General features: G+C 38.1%; 1 protein-coding gene across 9 annotated transcripts in view; it reads left to right on the top strand.

Moving 5' to 3' along the window:
* LOC128704107 (zinc finger protein 99-like) overlaps positions 1 to 18,051 on the top strand; it is a 137,185-nt gene that overhangs the window by 38,018 nt on the left and 81,116 nt on the right. For 2 of the 9 annotated variants that reach the window (XR_011393863.1, XR_011393861.1), the window contains exon 1: positions 3,331 to 3,749. The exons of 5 other annotated variants lie outside the window; for them this stretch is intronic. The gene's annotated coding sequence lies outside the window, so the exon portion shown is untranslated. Of the gene's footprint in view, positions 1 to 3,330; positions 3,750 to 13,279; positions 17,951 to 18,051 lie in introns of those variants that run through there. 2 more of the 9 variants (XM_070099122.1, XM_070099118.1) reach the window with 2 other exon arrangements.

Raw genomic sequence — 18,051 nt, 5'->3', positions numbered from 1 at the left:
AACATCAAGGGACCTCCAAACACGTATTTCAGAACACCAATACGCAAGCAGGTCTGACGACACAAGGAATGCCTGCGTACAACACCGTAATTCACACAACCACTTGATAAACTACAGAAACTCAAGACTTATCGCCACAGAAGACAACACTCAATACCGAAGAATCCTGGAATCATCACTTATTTCTATATCCGACAACTTCAACCAGAATAGTGGCTTCTATAACATAGCAGAACCACTTGCCAAGAAACTTCTTCATCGCTATCCCACATAAGAACACTGTAGAAGGTCTGCTCACAAACTTGTCCAGTCTCCTTTCCAAGCTACCCAAGTTTTTAGACTCTACAACCCAACTCGGTACATCATCAGATGCAGCATTCTTCACCTGACCTCAGCCGGACTATAAATACTCGCGTTCCTTCCACCCCAGGTAGTTCTGTTTGTGACTTGAAAAAGCCCACTGTGTGGGCGAAACGTAGTCAATAAAGGATCACATTATACTGCATTTGTGTTTATATTGCCATCTGTAATTATGCCTGATTTTAAAGGGGATATGGTGTTGGTCCAGATGTGGTCAAGTAGGGAAACACTAGTCTCCGTAACTCTTGTAGGTTTTGTTACTGTTGGTAGCAACATGCAGTTACTCATTGTGTTTGTGAATTCAGTAACGTGTGGGTCCTGGTCTTGCAGGAGATTTATATTGATGTCACCTGAGAGTAGTAAGTGATCTTTGTTCATGCGTGCATCAGTTATCATACTTCCTAGGTTTTGACTAAATTGGCTAATGTTTGATTGTGGAACTCTGTAGATGTTTATCACTGTGAGAGGTATTTGGATTTGAATTTAGCTATTATATATTCCCCATGTTCATCCCTTGTGCAAGTATTAGTGATACATTCTAGTTGGTCTGAGTAGTATATAGCTGTGCCACCCCCTTGTTGGTCTGGCCTACAGTTGTGTATGGCTGTGTAACCAGGAATGGCATAGACATCTGTAGTATCAGGCTTTAGCCAGGTTTCAGTTAGTGTAATGATGGACATATTGGCATGCAAGGAATTTAGTAATGCTAGGAGGTCATCGTAATGCTTGCTTAAAGATCTGATATTGTAGTTAAAGATAGTTATGTTGTTGTTGGCTCTGAGAAGTGACTTTGATTGTTCTGCTGTGTAGTAATTACAGTAACTGTTTGAATCATTTAAGTCATTAAATAAGAGGTTGGTATCAGGATTAATGCTTGTAATCATAAGATTTGTAGTGAATCTATAGTTAGAATTAAGTATAAAACAAAGTAAATATTCTAAAGCTAAAAAAATAGCACCTGAATTATTTAACAAATGTAAAAATAATGAGCTAAGGTAGTTTTTTAAAGCTAAAATAAAGGAGACAATATAAAAGGGACTAAAATAATTTGTGGTGAACAAATAAAGTGATGATCAAATAATGGAGCTTGGGAATATGATAGTAGGTAGTACTTTAAAGGTAATTCTTTAAAGTTAGAATTATAATATAAAATTATAATATAAAAGGGACTAATATAAGTTGTGGTGAACAATAAAGTGGTAATCAAATAATTGCACTAAGGTCTAATATAATGACTTTTGTGGAGTCTATGTTTTGAGCTAGAATGAGCTATAGTACAACTAGATTTAATCTAATAATATAACAATACAAATTAAAAATAGCACCAGTCTCTCTCTAGTAATTGCAATATGGTCTAATATAATGAATTTGGTATTGACTATAGTACAACTGAGTTTAATCTAATAATATAAAAAAGGCACAAGACTCTCAATTGTAATTGCACTAAGGTCTTATATAAGTTGTTTACAAGAATTAGAGTATAACTAGATTTAAATTGACAAGATAAAATATACAAGTTAAGGTAGCAAAAGAATAAAAAAGTAGAAAAAAAAAATATATGAGGTAGTTGGTACTAGTTAGCAAATGATAGTTAAGGGCCTTGAACAATAATATAATTGAAATATACACTAATTGCACACACAATATAGTCACTAAGATATGAAAACAATCTTAGAGTAGGAATTATAATATAAACTTATAATATAAAAATACAAATTGAAATGGTACTTGCAATTGCACTAGAGTCTGGTATATGTTGTTGACAAGATCAAGAGTATAACTAGATTTAAATTGACAAAATAAAATTCACAATTAAAGTACAAAAGAATAATAGTAAAAAATAACCAGGGTAATGTCTTGGTTATAATATGATAGTAAGATGGTGGACAGGTACAAAGGATAATATAAAGGTTGGAGTTGAATATACAAACTTGAAAATTTGGCAACAAAATGTTATGGGAGGTATAAAATAATGTTTAATGTACAAAAGTAAAATTGACTGGTAATAAATATGGTGTTTAATAAAATTTTAGTAAGTAATAATGATTACAAAAAAGTGAAAAAGTAATGTTTATTTCATTCAATATTGCACTGGTAGTTATACTTGAGGTTATTTGGCAGTACAAGGTAATTAAGAGTACTCTAAGATAGTAAATGTGGTATTAAAACAGGTAAAGGTAATTAGACAAGTAATGGTTATTAAATGTCAAAAAAGTTAAGAGTAAATTGAAATTATAGTAAAAATGATAATTATTAATTTTAGTAAGTAATAACAATTGATAGTATTTAAAAAAATATGAGGTAGTAATATGGACAGAGAAAGTATCAATTCAGCTAATGTTTAAGCAAACAATAGTAAATAAGAAAATTACATAAGGTGACTTATGCTTACTAGTAAAATCACAAAATGAGGTAGTTGATTATTTAATTACTAAGAGATTGTACAATGAAATTTGAACAATAATGGAGCAAAACATACACTACACTATGTAGGCTTTTAGGTTGGACATTGTTTAGTTATTCTCTGTAAGATTAGTATCCCTGAGAAATCGTGATAGATCATTCTCGTTCGTTATTGTGTACAGTTGACCTACATTTGTTTTCCTAACAAGAATTTTCCCATCCCGTGTGAAGCATTGGTGTATTGTGTTATTATTCTCCCGCTTAAGTTTTCTGACTCTATACAGGAGGTTCTGACGTTTTTTGGTAAGACACTCGTTTATGTATACCTCTTTCTTTACTTTAATAGATGTAATAATTAAGTCTTTTTTCCTGTCATGTGAGTGGAATCTAAGCATAACACTTTTCTACCGTGGGATCCTAGTAACCTGTCTTCTTTTATTTCTGACTCTGGTACAGTAACACTTGTTTGGTCCTTTATGATCTGCAGAGTAATTTCTTTACTGTTTGTTTGGTTCACATCACTGGGAAAAAGTGGACTGTTAACTATTACTGCGTCCGATAGTTTATCTTGTTCAGTTTTATCTTCTTGGAGAGCAAAGTAGTCACTGAACTGGTTATCTAAGTTGTTCTTCCATTCTTTTACTGCTTCTTCAACCTTTGTATTAAGAGATATTATTTGTTGGGTATGGCTATCTATGACTGTCTGGATGGTCTTGTCACAGTTAGTCATTCCTGGTGTTGATAACTTTTGTTCAAGACTGAGGATTTTGTTCTCGAGTTGTGTCATCCTGGTGTCTTGTTTTGTTAGTGTCTCTCGAAGATTCATATTTTCAATAACTAAGTTGGAGATGTATGTCTTTAGGGTATCTGGATCGTTGGTCATACCTGAGAGACTACTTGGTAGGTTGAATCCGGGGAAGAGAGGGGAGGATGGGCTGGCGGCAGCCATGTTTGTTGTTATTGTTGTGGTGTCGCCTTGAGTGGTGGTGAGTGGGGTGGTTGCTGGGCCGGCGTTCTCCTGGCTACACTTGTTGAATAGTTGATTTTTCGGTGTTTTCTTGCTGGCCTTGGTGCTGTTTCCTCTTAGATTGTGCCTCATAATACTACAGGAATTGTTCTAGTTAAGAAGAAGTTGTAGTTATACAAAGCTTAGGGTTACGTTGTTCGGCTGGCAGCAGGGTGTTGCTTTCGGTTTGTGGGCAGTCTTCCTTTGATCTCTATTATTTTTGATTTGTATGTTTCACTGTTGGTAATCTTTGGTCATTCTGGGTGCTACGTTGGGTAGTGCAGTTTTGCTTGTAACTAGGTCATCATAGGAGCATTGGTAGCTCTGATAGTTGGAGAAAAGTACGGAGCTTGGAAGTCGCTGCTGCTGCTGCCGCTGCCTCTCCTCACTTAACAACAGAGTTTCGTTCCTAAGACCACGTCTGTAAACGAATTTGTCACTAAGTGAGGAGCATACTATAATGGTAGTGGGTTTATATCAACCATCTTTGATATTGTTTTAATGTCACCTTTGCACCATTTATAACATTTCTGGTATATTCTTAAATGCTTATACAATCTCTCCTCACTTAACGACGGAGTTCCATTCCTAAGACTAAGTCAGTAAACTAATTCGTCGCTGAGCAAGCATAGTATAATGGTAGTGGGTTTGTGTCAGCCATCTTTGATATTGTTTTAATGTCACCTTTGCACCATTTATAATATTTTTAGTATATTTTTAAATGTTTATACAGTAATGTACTGTATATTGTAATAAACAGAATAGAGGAAATCAGCTCTTAATATACATTTTTTAGGTATGTATATTGGTCAGAGAGCCCATCGTAAGTCTGAGGCATCGGTAAACGAGTACATCGCTAAGTGAGGAGAGGCTCTATTTGTTGTCAGCCATGAAAACTGAAAGGAGGGGAGAAATCGGCTTACTTACAAAGTTACAATGTTAGCACCTGTGTTGTTGGCACACTGAACGCTGAGTGAGGTACTGAGCGCTGCTGCACTCTTTCTCAGTGGACGACTGAACGGGACAGCCGACAAGAATGTTCACGTGAGCTAGGCTAACTACTCACAGAAGTTAATTATTTACAGTGATTTGCAGGCAGGCCAGAGTAGGCTAGTTTAGCTTGTAAATATAACTATATTTAGTGATTTATAGGCAGGCCAGATAGGCTAGTTTAGATTGTAAATCTAATTATTTACATTAATTTACAGGCAGGCCAGAGTAGGCTAGTTGAACTTGTAAATTTAATTATTTACAATGATTGCAAGTAAGCCAGGGTAGGAAACTTGTACATATGTTTAATTATTTACAGTGGATTTGCAAGGTAGCCACAGTGAAGTTTAGACCTTTGCAGTATTTACAACAATTATAACAGCTAGGTCAGATTTAGCCTAGTTAATATTTACAGTGAGTTGCAAGACCAGATTTAGGCTGTAGTTGCACACTAATTTCAACAGTTATATGGTTAGGTTAGGATTTAACTTATCCAATTAACAACATGATTTAAACAAGCTAGGCACACTTAGGCCAAGTTATTTACACACAACATTATTTACTTATTGTTTCATAAGTTGAATTGCCAAATTTATTTGTGCTAAGTGAGTTTTAATCTTGCAAAGACTGCATTTTGTACTGGGTGAATTTCATTGTCATTGGTTCATATTAATGTGGGATTTGTGACTTGCACCAGAGGCTAGGACTATTTACTGACATTGTACAGAAAATTGCTAGGTTAAGCTGTCTTAACGATATACATTTCAGTTAGGTTTGAGGGCTGATGGTGTACATTTTGATTCAAGTTAGTATATGATAAAGAAAATCGTTTAGACTTATTGAAGAGCTTCGAGACTCATTTGTTCTTACCTAATTCAATATTGTGCTGTGGGGTGGGCTAATCGAGTACAAATTAGTGCCGCACTCTTAACTAAACCATGGGTCAGTAGGCCTGTTGCAGTGTTCCTTCTTTCTTATGTTCTTAAGTAAACCACGACAATGATTTAGGAAAATCAAGTACCTGCAGTCTCGCCTCTAAGCTACAGCGGTCTATGGCAGCCCATAAGGGACTCTTAAACAAGGCACATGATGAGTGCCATCAGACAAGAAGTGGATGTAGATTGTGAAGACCTAGAAAGTGACCTGAAGCTTTTAGAGGAAAGGCTAAAGGCCTTCGAGACAGCGTATCTCCTTTACAAGTCAGAAGCCTATATAGCATCTCCTCACTTAGCGACGTACTTGTTTACCAACGACTCGGACTTAAGACCAGCTCTCTGACCAGTATGCATACCTAAATAATGTATAATAGAACTGATTTCCTCTGTTGTTTATTACAATATACAGTACACTACTGTATAAACATTTAAAAATATACCAGAAATATTATACAGGTCCTCCATCACAAATCCGGCATCATTGGGACCTGTAGTGTGCCGGATTACTGAGTTTGCCGGATTACAGAGTGGTTAGGTTAGAATACACTTAATAAAATTAACCAACTTGACTTACACAGTTCATTGAACATAGGCAAAAATCAAACATTTCCGTTACTTCGAGCTCAATTTCAAGGTACTTTTCGTCATGAAAGCAATCAAAATCATGTCTATTTCTGTAATATATCTTCCATTCTATCAAATGAGTCCAAAAGAATGAGAATACAACCATAAAAACCATACAAAAATATACTGCAAAGAGGCGGCTAATGGCTGAGAAGTGAACTCCCTTATTTATCGTCCGTCTTTTTTATTTTTGTTGTACGTTAAGAAGCATCTTTCCATCATACATTGCCCAAGTTTCAATGAGATAGCCCAACAAACAACCGAGAAAAAAAAATATTTACCAAAAATCATATATGGCAAGCCCAAGCCAGGTACTGGAAATAAGTCACTTTGACTTTTCTGGGTTATCCTAGGTTCTCTATACATACACTGCTATGTATGATAATCTATGTAACTGTATTTGTGTATACCTGAATAAACCTATTTACGTACTTCTAGTCTGTCAACTGAGTACAAGAAACTGCCCATTTACTTATTTCAACTACCCAATAAAGTGGTCAGAAATTGGCAATTTGGCCGATTTCACACAAATTTCAACAGATGCCAATTTCAAAATAGGGTTCAGAATAAACAATGCAGACATTCCTGGCACTAAAATAACATTTTCTCTGTTCATTAGTCACGGCTACAGGCCCCTCATATTACTCTTGCTTTTCATTTGGAGTGTTTATTCACAAAAAAACAGAAGATTTACTGTTATGCAGACTGCTGCATTATTGTAATAATTGTATAAATAATGTCAACCCATTCCTGACTATGTATTGGAATTTGGACTGGCAGGCAGACAGGTATTGGATGGTGACGTCATTTGTTTACTCTTGAGCTTCGCTAAAGAACAAAACATTTTCGCTACTGTGAGCGCAATTTCAAGGTACTTTTCGTCATGAAAGCAATCAAAATCATATCTATTTCTGTAATATATCTTTCATTCTATCAAATGAGACCGAAAAAATGAGAATATAACCATAAAAAAACATACAAAAATATACCGCTAAGCAGCCGCTAATGGCCGAGAAGTGAACGCTATTTATGGTCTGATTTCTTTCATTTTTGGTGTACGTTAAGAAGTATCTTTCCCATCATACATTGCCCAAGTTTGAATAAGATAACCCAACAAACAACTGAGAAAATAATATAATACAGTGGACCCTCGCCCAACGATGGCATCGATTAACGATAAATCCGACCAGTGGTACATTTTAACGCAAAAATTTTGCCTCGACTAGCGCTAAAAAACTAGACCAACACTATTGGTTCTGCCTGAGACGCGTCCACTTCTGGCCAGTGTTTACAAGCCAGCCAGCCACCGCGGTCGCTTCCAAGCATACAATCGGAACATTTCATATTATCACAGCCTTTTTAGTGATTGCACCTGCAAAATAAGTCACCATGGGCCCCAAGAAAGCTTCTAGTGCCAACCCTACAGCAAAAAGGGTGAGAATTACTATGGATATGAAGAAAGAGATCATTGCTAAGTATGAAAGTGGAGTGCCTGTCTCCGAGCTGGCCAGGCTGTACACAAAACCCCAATCAACCATCGCTACTATTGTGGCCAAGAAAACGGCAATCGAGGAAGCTGTTCTTGCCAAAGGTGCAACTATGTTTTCGAAACTGAGATCGCAAGTGATAGAAGATGTTGAGAGACTGTTATTGGTGTGGATAAACAAAAAACAGATAGCAGGAGATAGCATCTCTCAAGCGATCATATGTGAAAAGGCTAGGAATTTGCATGACGATTTAATTAGAAAAATGCCAGCAACTAATGGTGATGTGAGTGAATTTAAGGCCAGTAAAGGTTGGTTTGAGAGATTTAACCCTTTGAGGGTCCGTCCCGTAGATCTACGGCTTTACGTTCAGGGTCCAAACCGTAGATATACGTCATGAGCTCAGCTCACTCTGATAAACTGTGAGTGGTACATTTGGGCCTAGATATGAGAGAATACATCTATGTGGTATGTGTGCACCACATAAAACAGATCCTGCAGCACGCTGTATATAATGAGAGAAAAAAACTGAAATCATGACTTTTCGATCAAAACAGCGACTTTGCAGTGTTTTTTCGTATGTTTTTATAGTTATATTTGCAATTTCTTGGTCTCATTTGATAGAATGGAAGACATATTACAGAAATAGAGATAATTTTGATTGGTTTTAGCACTGGAAATGGCTTGAAACTGAGCTCAAAGTAGCAGAAATGTTAAATTTTTGCCGATATTCAAGAGTAAACAAACGACCTCACACGTCTAATATACGCCAGCTGGTGGGTCTAATATGCATTCACAAATATGGTGATGATATTTATACAATTATCACAGTATTGCATAACAGTAAATCTTCTATTTTTTGGTGTGAATAAAAATTCATTATGTAAATAAAAAATCAAAATGGAATTTATTTGTAAAGCCTCAAAACATAACTAATGAACAGAGGAAATGTTAGTTTAGTTCTAGGAATACCTACATTGTTTATTCTGGACACTATTTTGAAATTGGAATATTTTGAACTTTGTGTTAAATTGGCCAAATTAACAATTTCCGATCACTTTAATTTGTAGTTGAAACAGTTGACTTGGCGATTTCTTGTGCTCAATCGATAGAATAGAAGTAATACTAGTGAAATAGCTAAGAATTTGGTTGATTGGAATAATGTAATTGGCCTAAAATGGGAGTCAAAGTCGGCAAAATCGCCGATTCGTAAATATCGCTGACACATCAAAATTCGCGAGAGCATAATTTCATCAATTTTCCATCAAATTTCTAATTTTTGTTTTATTACCTTCACAAAAAGATTCTCTACCATTTCATAAGAAAAAATAACATTTTTTTTTTTAAATTCTTGGACACTGGGGCACCACTTCAGATTTGGGCCTTGGACCCTGAAGGGGTTAAGAATCGTAGTGGCATACATTGTGTGATAAGGCATGGTGAGGCTGCCAGTTTGGACCAAAAAGCAGCTGAAAAGTATGTGCAGGAATTCAAGGAGTACATAGGCAGTGAAGAATTGAAACCTGAATAAGTGTTTAATGGTGACACTGACAATGTTGTGAAACACTTTAGGAATGTCATAAAGGAACAGGAGGTACAGGCCTCTTTGGACAGATATGTTGTGCGACAGAGGTCCAGTGACTCTCAAGCTGGTCCTAATGGCATTAAAAGAAGAAGGGAAGTAACCCCGAAAAAGGACTTGCCACCTCAAGTCCTAATGGAAGGGGATTCCCCTTCTAAACACTAACACCATCAACACTCTCCCCTCCTCCCATCCCATCAATCATCACCAGATCTTCAATAAAGGTAAGTGTCATGTAACTGTGCATGTCTTCTTCAGTTTGTGTGTATTAAAATTAATATTTCATGCGTTAAAATTTTTTTTTTCAATACTTTTGGGTGTCTTGCACGGATTAATTTGATTTCCATTATTTCTTATGGGGAAAATTAACTTGACTAACGATAATTTTGACTAACGATGAGCTCTCAGGAACGGATTAATAGCGTTAGTCGAGGGTCCACTGTAATAATATCTTTATTTACTACACGTACATGTACAAGGTATACAGGCCTAGCTGACATCAGTGACATACTACTGTATAGAAAGCCGCTTGTTATGCAGAGTATTTCAAGAAAATTATGTCAGTGTCCCAGGATAACACCCACACTAATCGGCTAACACCCAGGTACCCATTTACTTATGGGTAAACATAGACAACAGGTGTAAAGAAACACGCCTAATGTTTCTACCCTGGCTGGGAATCGAATATTTACCAAAAATCATATATGGCTAACCCAAGCCAGGTACTAAAAATAAGCCACGTTGACTTTTTTGGGTTATCCTAGGTTCTCTACACATATGCTGCTGTGTGTGATAATCTATATAGAAAAAATAACTTTTTTGTTTCAGGTTTATGGTGCAGTACGAGTGTATATCACAGTTAGCCCTGTGCTATACTCCGTTTTCTCTAATATAAGCCCCAAGACAGGGATAGGAGAACGGTATTTGTATACCATATCCTCTTCATACCTCTGTCAAACTGCTCGGTGTTATGCCAAATATTATTCATCCTGGAGTATTTAAAATGTTTTATGTTATTTATATTGTTTCTTATGTCATATTAGATCAATTGTGATAGGCAAATAAGCTGTAGTGTTGATATTAGCGTAATAATAAAGCATATTCTCCTGCTTCATGAGACTGAGCTCATGGCAACCGACAGTGGCTTCAAAGCCACCTTATGTTTATTGGATAATGTACTGTGTTGGTGCTTTACATAATGAGAAGCATTTCTTTTATGCATTGGAACCATGGCTAGGGCTAAAATTAAGCAGGTTAAAGCAATAAATGGAGAAAAAGAAATTGGAATGACTTATGCAGCAAGTAGCACCACCAAACAGTACCAGCAGGTTGGTGTGGCGACCCTGGAAATTTGAAATTATGCTAGCCAAAATTAGTGCCGAATAACTGAAGGAACCGAATAACTGATTGCCGGATTTGTGATGGCGGACCTGTAAATGGTGCAAAGGTGACGTTAAAACATTATCAAAGATGGTCGACATAAACTCACTACCAGTATAGTATTATCCTTGCTTAGCAACGAATTCATTTACCAACGTGGTCTTAGGAACGAAACTCCATCATTAAGTGGGGAGAGGCTGTACTGTAAATGAGTCGAAGGATACTGTCAAGGCAGCTCAGAAGGAATACGACGACCTGAGGGCTGAGTGTAAATCAGAGATGAAACACTGCAAGCAGTTAATGAAAACACTGAAGGCTAATATGTCAGGGGCGACAAATAATATTTCAGGGAGCATAGGCAGCCACACGCCTTTTAATATGTTGCCCAGATTGCCTCAAGTGAATTTACCAACATTTGACGGAGCCTTAACAGAATACTACGTGCATAGCTTTCTGGGATCAGTTTATAACCCAGATAGATGTCAGAAATGTTTTGTCAGATGCATTCAAATTACAGACAAAGTTCTTTGTCTCCACAGACTCCTAAGTGCACCACTCACCCTTTTCCCCTCATGATTCACCTCATCCTTCATAGACCCATCTGCTGATATGTCCACTCCTAAATACAGTGGACCCCCGCCTTATGATATTAATCCATTCCTGAGAGCTCATCGTATGCCGAAATTATCGTAAGGCGAATTAATTTTCCCCATAAGAAATAATGGAAATCAAATTAATCCGTGCAGAACACCCCAATGTATGAAAAAAAAAAATTTACCACATGAAATATTAATTTTAATACACACAAACTGAAGAAGACATGCACAGTTAATACTCTACTACGAATAGAATACATGACACTTGCCTTCATTGAAGATCTGGTGATGATTGATGGGATGGGAGGAGGGGAGAGTGTGGAAGTTGTTATTGTTTAGAAGGGGAATCCCCTTCCATTAGGACTTTAGGTAGCAAGTCCTTTTCTGGGGTTACTTTCCTTCTTCATTTAATGCCACTAGGACCAGCTTGAGAGTCGCTGGACCTCTTGTCGCACAACACATCTGTCCATAGAGCTCTGTACCTCCCATTCCTTTAAAACTTTCCTAAAATGGGCCATAGCATTGTCATTGTACAGGTTGCCAACACGGCTTGCAGTAACTGTGTCAGGGTAATTTTCATCCGTAAAGGTTTACAGTTCAACCCACTTTGCACACAATTCCTTAATCTCTTTTTTCAATTCCATACTAATTCTTACCCTTTTTACCACAGGGATGGCACTAGAAGCTTTCTTGGGGTCCATGATGACTTATTTTGCAGTTACAAGCACTAAAAAAACTGGGATAATGTGAAATGTACCGAATGTATGCGTAGATGCGACCGCACTGGCTGGCTTGTAAACACTGGCACTGAGGCCATGCGTGAGACGTGTCCCGGATGAATTGCGTGAGGCGAGGCAAAATTTTTGCATTCAGATGTATCGTATGACAGATTTAATGTAACGCAATGACATCGTAAGGCGGGGGTCCACTGTATCTGAATACATTCACCTCCTCTACACTCTCTCCCTCCAACCTGATATCCAATCTTTCGTTACCTAATTTTTGTGTTATCCTCATCACTTTACTTTTTCCTATATTCACTGTTAATTTTCTTCTTTTACACACCCCAACAAATTCATCCACCAACCTCTGCAACTTCTCTTCAGAATCTCCCAAAAGCACAGTGTCATCAGCAAAGAGCAATTGTGACAACTCCCACTTTGTGTTTGATTCTTTATCTTTTAACTCCACACCTCTTGCCAAGACCCTCGCATTTACTTCTCTTACAACCCCATCTATAAATATATTGAACAACCACAGTGACATCACACATCCTTGTCTAAGGCCCACTTTTACTGGGAAATAATCTCCCTCTCTCCTGCACACCCTAACCTGAGCCTCACTATCCTCATAAAAACTCTTCACTGCTTTCAGTAACCTACCTCCTACACCATACACCTGCAACATCTGCCACATTGCCCCCCTATCCGCCCTGTCATATGCCTTTTCCAAATCCGTAAATGCCATGAAAATCTCTTTAGCCTTATCTAAATGCTGTTCACCTATATGTTTTACTGTAAACACTTGGTCTTCACACCTACATTTCCTACAGCCTCCTTGTTCATCTGCTATCCTACTCTCTGTCTTGCTTTTAATTCTTTCAATAATAACTACCATACACTTTACCAGGTATACTCAACAGACTTATTCCCCTATAATTTTTGCACTTTCTTTTATCCCCTTTGCCTTTATACAAAGGAACTATGCATGCTTTCTGCCAATCCCTAGGTACTTACCCTCTTCCATACATTTATTAAATAATGGTACCAACCACTCCAAAAAACTATCCCCACCTGCTTTTAGCATTTCTATCTTTATCCCATCAATCCCAGCTGCCTTACCCCCTTTCATTCAACCCACTGCCTCATGAACTTCCCCCACACTCACAACTGGCTCTTCCTCACTCCTACAAGATGTTATTCCTCCTTGCCCTGTACATGAAATCACAGCTTCCCTATTTTCATCAACATTTAACAATTCCTCAAAATATTCCCTCCATCTTCTCAATACCTCTAACTCTCCATTTATTAACTCTCCTCTCCTATTTTTAACTGTCAAATCCATTTGTTCTCTAGGCTTCCTCAACTTATTAATCTCATCCAAAACGTTTTCTTATTTTCAACATCTCACCCACTCTCTCATTTGCTCTCTTTTTACATTGCCTCGCCACTCTCTTAAGCTCTTTTTCTCTCCATATACTTTTCCCTCCTTGCATTACTTCTACTTTGTAAAAACCTCTCATATGCTAACTTTTTCTCCCTTACTACTCACTTTACATCATCATTCCATTTGTATTTTTATATTATTAGTTTATACCTAGTTGTACTTTAGCTCATTCCAGCACAACACATAGACAACATCAACTTCATTATATGTATTAGTGACTATACTCTATATGACCAAAATGTTTTAGCTATATACTTGTCCAAACTTCCCACCACTACAGATATCAGTACTAGAACTCAACACACAACCCAGGATATAAATAACCACAATTTAAACCTAGAAGATGATTGATCACGTTGACCCTGATCTAAACCTCCATAATCAAACACCCAATCAAAACCTATTGGAAAGTAACTGTCTTTATTACACAGCATCACAAGCCAGCACTATCCTAAACAATGCTAAAAGTCTATCAGTTCTTAACTACAACATCAGGTCCTTAAGCAAACACTATGATGACCTCCTGGCACTCCTTGAGTTGCTAAAAATGCTCTTCTCCTGCATTATTCTTACAGAGACCTAGCTTAAGCAGGACACAATAGATATCTACCCTCTACCAGGATACACAGCAATCCACAACTGCAGACCATACCAAGTTGGGGGTGGTATTGCAATCTATTACTCTAACCAATTATCTTGTATTAGTACCACCTGCTTTAGTGATGAATATGGGAAATACATTTTTGCTAATTTTACTGTAAAAAAACTTAAGACGCCTATAACAATCGGTGCCATTTACCAGATACCCCACACAAACATCCCAAATTTCAGTGAGAAATTAAAGGCACTAATAACAAACAGACAAATGAACAAGCACCACCTTCTCTTAGCTGGAGACTTCAATATCAACCTTGGCTTACTAGATGATCAACCTGTAACTGATTTCATCAACAATATGAACAACACACTTCTCATACCAACAATAACTAAACCAACCAGGCTCACTGAGACAAGTGCAACCATAATAGACCACATATGGACCAATATACTAGCCCCCCTTAAATCAGGGATAATCACAGACAGCACTACAGACCACTACCCTACCTTCCTCTTAACAAACATTAGTAAACCACCACTGGAATACAACAAAGTTTCATTTAGACTACATGATGAGGCCTCAATAAGGAATTTCACAGCTGACCTAGAGACTGTTGACTGGCCTACAGAATTCTCCAATGCCAGTGGTATTGATGACTGGACAGACATTTTTCTCAACAAATTACTTAGACTACACAACAAACATTGTCCTATAAAAACAAAACAGATCATGAATAAACGGCTTGGTTGCCCATGGCTAACCAGCACCATTCTGAAATCCATTGATAAGAAACACCAATATGAAAAGCAATATAGACAGGGCTTAATACACAAAGATATTCTTAACCCTTTCAGGGTCCGTCCCGTAGATCTACGGCTTCACGTTGAGTGTCCAAACCGTAGATCTATGCCAAAATTTTAGCGCCGTCAAATTTAGCGCGAAAGCGCTCATAGGCCTACATGTGAGAGAACGGGTCTGCGTGGTGGGTGTGCGCCATAAACAAAAAATTTAGGCGCCCACATAGCATTGTGGGAACGCTGGCTCAGTTACCCTTGTTCACCATGCCTCGTCGCAAGTCAGCTCTCACTCCACGGAAAATTGGGACTCCTCTTCCTATCTGATAGTTCTGACAGTGATGGAAGTGGAAATGAAGACGAATTCTTTGGCGCTGATCAGTTAGTGACTGAAAGGAATGACCAGGATATCGATAATAGTGCAGAAAACCCTGACGATCCTCAACCTTCAACCTCTGGTGTGGGCACTCGTGACTCACGGTCAGTTGCACCTCAACGCAAGAGAAAACTAATATTTTCGCGTGGCCAGGCCTCTGACTTCAGTAATGATGATGATAGTGACGTGGATTGTGATTTTATTGCTCTTGACGATCATTCGAGTAGTGATAGTGAGGAATCATATTCACCAGAGAAGGGTCGGTATGTACGCCTCCGCATGCGCTCAGGTAGTGTACCCTGTGCTGTGCCCAGGGGACGGAGTACATCCCGGAGTACATCCCATGGCCCTACACCAGGTTTAGATAGTGATAGTGAGGATGATGTGGCTACACTTGTCATGGATAGACCACAGGCATCAGCAGATGGTGGTAGTGGCACCGCCATGCGTGACTCACCAGCCCAGGCTGGGACCCACGCTGCTGACTCCTCAGTTCAAGGATAAAGCGGAGCATCAGCCACCAGCCCACCACAACCACAACGACCCGCACAACCAGCCTATGATGTCCAGTATCCACCAGCAAACCGTATGTGGGATTGGCAGCAAAATCCCAATTTTGTTCCCAAGCCCCACCACTTTGATACCTCTCAAAGTGGAATTCTACCTACTTGTCCCCTTGGAACCACGGCCAATGAACTGGAATTCTTTGAATTATTCTTTGACCAGCCCTTGATGGAAACTATTGTCAGGGAAAGTAATAAGTACAGTGGACCCCCGGTTAATGATATTTTTTCATTCCAGAAGTATGTTCAGGTGCCAGTACTGACCGAATTTGTTCCCATAAGGAATATTGTGAAGCAGATTAGTCCATTTCAGACCCCCAAACATACACGTACAAACGCACTTACATAAATACACTTAAATAATTGGTCACATTCGGAGGTGATCGTTAAGCGGGGGTCCACTGAATTTTGAGTACACCATGGCAAATACGATAATATCACCACAGTCAAGACTACACCGGTGGAAAGAGACGACTGTTGCAGAAATGTATTTGCTTTTTGCAACAATAATGCTTATGCCTCATGTCTATAAGCATAATATAAAAGCATACTGGTCCACAGATCGGCTAATTTCTACCCTGGTCTTCAGTGAAATCATCCCAGTGAACAGGTTTATCTTACTCTTACGTATGTTACACTTCTCTGACAAAACCAGGCCTGACAGAAGTGACAGGTTATACAAGATTAGAAATGTTTTTATGCATCTCAGACAAAAGTTCAGTACAGTATATACTTTTATCCATTCAAGAATCTTGTAATTGACGAGTCTTTGATTTTGTTCAAAGGTAGACTGTCATTCAAGCAGTATATACCGAGCAAGAGGAAACACTTTGGTATAAAACTGTTTGTACTCTGTGACTGTGACAGTGGCCTGGTATTAGATATTGTTGTATACACTGGATGTAAAACATTGAAAGATACCAAGATGTTATTGGGTATCTCAGGTGACATAGTGAGAAGCATGATGGCACCTTATCTTGGTAAGGGACATACATTATATACCGATAACTGGTACACAAGCCCATTACTCAGTGATTTCTTGTGAGTGAACAAGACAGATGTGTGTGGCACAGTGCGTTCTAATCGTAAACATATGCCCAGGCTCAACGCAGGTGCTCGTGGTGATGACGTGCAGGTGTTTACTGCCAATGACATCATAGCATTACGGTGGCATGACAAACGAGATGTCACATTGTTGACAACCATTCACCGTAATGAAGTGCAAGACAGTGGCAAAGTTGATCGAGTGACTAATGAATGTATTCGAAAACCAGCGACAGTGATTGATTATACACAAAACATGCGCTTGGTTGGCAAATGTGACATGCAGATTGGTTTTGTTGATTGTATTCGTAGAAGTTACAAGTGGTACATGAAACTTTTCTTCCATCTCATGGACATTTCAATGCTCAATGCATATAATATGTACCAAATAAAGACTGGCAACAGACCACCGTATGGTGAATTTTGTTTGTCTGTTGTCAGACAACTCGTAATGAAGTACCAGGTAACAACACCTGCTATACAACAAGGTCCTCGAGTTCCTTAGGATATACCCAAGCGTTTGAGGAGGGAAGGTGATCATTTCATAATACAGCTTCCTTCAACTCAGAAGAAATTTGCTCAGAAGAGATGTGTTGTCTGTGCGCAAACAAAACGACGGCAACAAAGACGCAAAGACACTCGGTTTGTGTGAGGAATGTAAGGTACCTCTGTGCATGGTGCCTTGTTTCAAGGAGTTCCACAAGCTCCAGCAGTTCTAAAACCATGTCCAGTGATTGTAAATATGTAAATATATGATAGAACATTAGTATTATACAAGATTTGTGCATGTTTATTGTAATAAATAACAGTGGTAAACAATAATATGATAACTTTAGTGCGGTTATTGTGTTCAATACAGTGAGATTATATTTATACATTATATACAGTATTGGTCTCTCAGGCCCCAAATGTTAGTAGGAAAAGAAAAAAATTGGAAAAGAAAAGAAAAAACTACAAAAACTGCTAAATAAAGTAATGCGCGTATGTGGAATTCGTCGATGTTGCCGCCACCACCTCAATTTGGACAAACTTCTCGGCACTGTATCTCGGTAAGTACTGATCAGAAATTTTTTTTTGTCTTATTACCTTCACAAAAATATGCTCTTTAATTCTGTAAGAAAAAAATATTTTTTTTTTTTTTTTTTCAAAA

The sequence above is a fragment of the Cherax quadricarinatus genome, chromosome 66, assembly GCF_038502225.1.
Source record: "Cherax quadricarinatus isolate ZL_2023a chromosome 66, ASM3850222v1, whole genome shotgun sequence".
Classification (NCBI taxonomy): Eukaryota; Metazoa; Arthropoda; class Malacostraca; order Decapoda; family Parastacidae; genus Cherax; species Cherax quadricarinatus.
The sequence above is the reverse complement of the archived record's forward strand: the minus strand, read 5'-3'. Positions and strand labels throughout refer to the sequence as shown.